Source organism: Eublepharis macularius, chromosome 2, assembly GCF_028583425.1.
Source record: "Eublepharis macularius isolate TG4126 chromosome 2, MPM_Emac_v1.0, whole genome shotgun sequence".
NCBI lineage: Eukaryota > Metazoa > Chordata > Lepidosauria > Squamata > Eublepharidae > Eublepharis > Eublepharis macularius.
Window position 1 is genome coordinate 162,120,891 of NC_072791.1, and position 5,740 is coordinate 162,126,630.

The window sequence follows — 5,740 nt, forward strand, 5'->3', positions numbered from 1 at the left end:
GAAGAGCTCTTCACTTAGAGAGGCACTAATAAATGAGACCAGTTCCATTCTGTAACAATAAAAAGGCATCTTTTTTATTATTTCTGTTTCTGACACTGACACCTGTGTTGGGTTTCTGGAGTTCTTTAGAAATTGCCAGACAGCAAAAAACAAATGGGCCTTTTTTGTCATTTGCAAGCATATCATTAAGCCAAAGGAAGCCCTATGCAATATATTATCCCTTTTTTCCTACTACTTTAATGCATCATATTTTAGTCATTATACAAAAAAACCCCTCAAAGACTATAATTAACTAAAACTAAATGATTTTGCAAGGAACAAAAAGGAGTTACTTCTGCAATGGAATCCCACTGCAATAAATAAATTGGTTTTGACTGTAGGGAAGCAAAGAGGGAAAGTGTTATCCCTAGCTGGGGATGTATGACCATAAGCTTATGGTCAACTTATACCCTGCTTGTAGGCAGCAACCATGGGAGCCAAATGTTCAACGTATGTCAGTGCCGGTGTAATATGTAGTGCAGTGGTTAGAGTGCTGAACTAGGATCTAGGAGACCAGGGTTCCCTTCCCACATCCTCACTCTGCTATAAAGCTTACTGGGTGACTTTAGGGCAATCATTCTCTCTTAGCATAGCAGTTTTTTTGAGTAGCAAACAAAGAAGAGAAAACCAAGTACGCCACTCTGTGCTCCTTGGAAGAAGGACAAGAAGGGCACAGCTCAAGTATGTCTGATTGCGGGGGAGGGCAATGACTATGCATACATGATTCCATACTTTTTGCCACAGCTGCCTTTCCTGCCCCCATCTGCCACTACCACTTCCCATTTAAAAGGCACATTTTCAATATATATATATATTTGGCATCTGAGTTGAACTTGAGTCTTGCTTCTTTGTTGTCTCTGCATGAAGTGTGTCCATCAGTGGCTGTTGAGCTTTCCATATCTGTATCAAATGATGTGTGCGTTATGCTCAAAGGAACAATAGTCTCCCTCCTAAATAGATCCAAAACAATCTTGTTTTTAAAACTTCTAAATAAAAAAGGGTTGTGTCAGTGATTGTTACAATGCAGTACTCCTGATACATGACATCCACCTTGATTTTTCAAGATTCTGGTTTGTTTTCTTTTGAATTGCTCAGGTAACCTCTTAAAACAAATATGCATGGCCCACCCATAAACCTAGGTGGCAAATCCTGAGATTGGTTCTCACAGTCACAAAAGATTGAGGGAGAGCATGTAGTATATCCATTGTTGGTAATTTATACTGTAGTCCTATGCAGAGTTTTTCCAGTCTAAACCCATTGCACTGTACATTCAGCTATGCAGGTGCAAAGAGGAAGTGTATTGTGAGTCATTCTGTATTTGACAAGTAGGTCACTTCAATGTTCCAACTCCCCTCACCCTGCATGGGGTCTCAGTTCCCAGTTCCCAGGCTCTTCCTTAATTTTAAACAGACAGTTCTGCGATTGCCAAGGGGCTACAGCAAGAAAGAGTTGAGTCCTGGTTCCTGGAAGTGACTTAAAAAAAAATTAACATCTAGTTTGGCTTGTAGTTTCTGACTAGGGGTGCGCACTGAAAAAACTTACATTTCATTTTGTATTGGGGAGTTTTAAACAAGCTATGTACAGTTACTGCTTTTTCCAGGTGGGCTGTTACAGCTCAGATCTAATCCATTTACTTTTTTTCATGATCTTGAGTTTCAGCACCATTCTTTGCAATGTGGGTTTCCAGGCTCTTTGGGGCAGCTGGTTTTGCACTGAATGGCAACAAAAATGCACAGAACACAGTCTTCCAGTTAAACCATCAACTCACCAGAGTTTCCCTCAGTTATACTACACACACACAGACAACAGATCCTGAAGAAGTCAAGCCTCAGCAGGTCCACAGGATGAGAAACTGACTGGCTAAGGGAAAGCAGAGGGTGGGGTGTGTGACATTAAAACAATCCTGCTTTCTATTCACTTTTTTCATTTCTTGTAGTGGCAATAAATTATTGCCTTTGTTGCCATGTTTTCTTGTGCTTACTCCCACAGAAGTGTCTTTAGAACTGCAGCCCATAATTGGACTTCCAGGGCTCTTATCAAGTTTGATTGATTGAACAGACCACTTTTCCTCTCAAGGAACCCAAGTGCCCTGATGGGGACAGGAGAAACCAGTGCCTGGGTAGTGGTGCAAACCAAACCAAAGTGCCCCCCAGCAGGTCTATTCAGATGTAACACTCATGTTATTCGTTAGTTCTCACTCCCAGGGAAGAGCCTTTCAAATTGTAGCCTATGATTGAAGGCTCCCTTCCAACTATTTCCAAAGCTGATAGGTGAGGAGAAGACAGTCTCCCCTTGCAAGGACCTAATTGGCATAGAGAAATCTCATTGCCTGGGTAGCAGCAGCGGGGGGGGGGGGGTGCATTCATACACATTGTGCTCATTCCTCCTTCCCACCAACAGAGTTAATTAATAGCATAAGGTCTCTCTCCCCTTGGGATCTGACTGGTGAATGCTGTTCAGGAAAATGTGCTGCTGCCCTGTGAGGCAAGCCCAGAGCCTGCCAGCTGCTGCAAGGTACAAAACAAAACACACACATGTATTGTCGAAGGCTTTCACGGCCGGAGAACGATGGCTGTTGTGGGTTTTCCAGGCTGTATTGCCGTGGTCTTGGCATTGTAGTTCCTGATGTTTCGCCAGCAGCTGTGGCTGGCATCTTCAGAGATGTAGCACCAAAAGACAGAGATCTCTCAGTGTCACAGTGTGGAAAAGATGTAGGCCATTTGTATCTACTCAGGAGGGGTGGGGTTGAGCTGAGTCATCCTGTAAGAGTTTCCCAGGGTGTGGAATGCTAATGGCGGGAGGCTTCACTGTATCCTGAGGAGGTTCTTTTGCATATGGATTGGTACTTGATGTGCTAATCTTCTCTGCAGGGCTATTGTCGGGGATAGAATGTTTTGTTAGCCTGGTGTTTTTCAGAACTGGAAACCATGCTCTGTTCATTCTTAAGGTTTCTTCTTTCCAGTTGAAGTTTTGCTTATGCTTGTGAATTTCAATGGCTTCCCTGTGCAGTCTGACAAAGTAGTTGGAAGGGTTGTCCAGTATTTTGGTGTCCTGGAATAAGATACTGTGCCCTGTTTGAGTTAGGCTATGTTCAGCCACTGCTGATTTTTCAGGTTGTCCAAGTCTGCAGTGTCTTTCATGTTCTTTTATTCTTTTCTGGATGCTACGCTTTGTGGTCCCGATGTAAACTTGTCCACAGCTGCAGGGTATACAGTATACTCCTGCAGAGGTGAGGGGGTCTCTACTGTCTTTTGCTGATCGTAGCATCTGTTGTATTTTTCGGGTGGGTCTGAATACTGCTTGAAGGTTATGCTTTTTCATAAGCTTTCCCATCTGATCAGTAATTCCTTTGATATATGGCAAAAACACTTTTCCTGTAGGAGACTGTTTTTCCTTGGTTGTTTGATTCATCCTGGGTTTGATTGCTCTTCGGATTTCATTTCTGGAGTAGCCATTTGCCTGAAGTGCGTGGTTTAGATGATTAATTTCCTCATTGAGAAAGTGCAGCTCACATATCCGTCTTGCACGATCCACTAATGTTTTCATTATGCCTCTTTTCTGTCGGGGGTGGTGATTGGAGTTTTTGTGTAAGTACCGATCAGTGTGAATTGGTTTCCTGTAGACCCTGTGACCTAACTGAAAGTTTGCTTTGCGGATGACCAAGGTATCCAGGAATGGGAGTTTTCCCTCGATTTCTTTCTCCATTGTGAATTGTATGTTCAGGTGGATGTTGTTGAGATGATTCAAAAACCCCATCAATTCTTCCTCCCCATGGCTCCAAATGATAAATGTATCATCCACAAACCAGAACCATACACTAGGTTTGTGGGTTGCTGATTCTAGAGCTGTTTTTTCAAAATGTTCCATTTAGAAGTTTGCTATAACTGGGCTGAGTGGGCTCCCCATGGCCACCCCATCCATCTGTTCATAGAATTCGTTGTCCCATTGGAAGTAACTGGTTGTCAGGCAATGGTGGAATAAGGCTGTTACATCCTCTGGGAAAATCTGATTAATAAGTGCAATAGTGTCTTTTACTGGAACCTTGGTAAACAGGGATACAACATCAAAACTGACAAGTATGTCTTGTGGATTGAGTTTCAGAGAACTGATTTTGTTGATGAAATCTGCTGAATCTTTTATGTAAGACGAGGTTTTCCCGATGTGGTCCTGCAGGAGATCGGCCAGATGTCTAGCCAATTCATATGTCGGTGAACCAATGGCACTCACAATGGGTCGGAGTGGGACTGAATCCTTATGTATTTTGGGGAGTCCATATAGTCTAGGTGGCTGTGCTTCAGTCTTGCATAGTTTTCTGTGCGTGTCGGGATGTAGTGAGGAATTCTTGATCAGCGCATTTGTTAGCCTGGTGATTTTGCAAGTGGGATCTCGTTTTGGTGCCTCTGGAGGGCACCAATACGACCCTGTCATGCCTCAGGTGAGGTGGGCCACCTTATGCTACCCCCACTCTGGGATTTAGGATCATTTGGGAAGTCCCACAGTACCCTCCCAACCCTTCTGGCCTCCATAGCTTGGCTAATAAACAGGCAAGAGGAACAAAAGGGTTTGTTTCCAAGGAGGTCTGTTAAACAAACAACACACAAACAAGCAAACAATGTGCCTCAGCAACAATCGATGGGTGAATGTAAAAAAAAAAAAACAGCCCTAGCATGACTGAACTCACTGTCCTTCGGTCTGCCAGGCCTGTCTTCTCACCCTACCTGGATGAGGGCCCATCTCCCTAGCAGAAACCTCCTATGGCCTGCTCCCTGGGATAAAGAACCTAGACTTCTATAGCACCAGCCCCCTGTGTTCTGATTGGCCAAAAAGGCGCTACACTGGCCCAGGGACTCCTGGGAATTGTAGGCAGGCCTGCTCCCACTGCTTACAGGCTTCTGAGGCCTTGCTAGGCCTTCCTGGCACAGCCAGATCATGACAGACCCTTCCCCATGGCTTGTCCTGCCCATCCCCTCCTTTCTGCGAAGGCAGGAAGGTGGCTTATGTCCGCACAGAGCATCAATTGCAGTCCTGCTTCTCCCTCTCCCTCTATGGTCTCCGACCCTTCAGTGACCTCTCCTATCTGTCACGTCCATTCCATCCTTTCCGTGAAGGCAGGATGGTGAGTCATCTTGGAGGCAGCCTCCGCTTCGACACTGGAGGGGCATCCAATGATCTATGAATGTCCAGCTGGTGTATTCCACCACATGAGGTGCAGACAACACCATTGGCCCCAATGCCGTGAAGTGCCCCATCTGGAGGATGTATGTCGGTGTCTCACCCGCCAAGTTGTGTTTTGTGTGTGCAAGGCCTCCATGTGTGACAACCTGTCTGGTTGGAGGATTTTCTTAGCAGATTGTGGCTCGGTCATTTTGGTCTGTGGTGGCCAATGACATCAACCACCTTACTGCAAAAGCGGACAGTAGCCTCCAACTGGGAGGCCTGACAGGCTGGCACAGGGGGGGTGCCACCAGCCAGTGGCCCAACCCCCCCCCCCACCACCACCAGAAGGGAGGCAGCCTGCCACCACCTCCCTGAGCCCGCCAGGCCTGGTGGCTGCAGACATCAACCACCTTGCTGCTGAAGCAGAAAGTAGCCTCTGACTGGGAGGCCTGGTGGGCGGGCACATGGGGGATGCAAATGGCCAGTGGCACAACCCCCTCGCCCCCAAGAGGGGAGGTGGCCCGCCTTCAGGTCCACCGCATGG

At 46.0% G+C, this 5,740-nt stretch overlaps 1 pseudogene; it reads right to left on the bottom strand.

Moving 5' to 3' along the window:
- Positions 1-3,552: 3,552 nt before the first annotated feature.
- On the bottom strand, positions 3,553-5,404 carry LOC129323563 (uncharacterized; annotated as a pseudogene).
- Between the last annotated feature and the right edge of the window lie 336 nt (positions 5,405-5,740).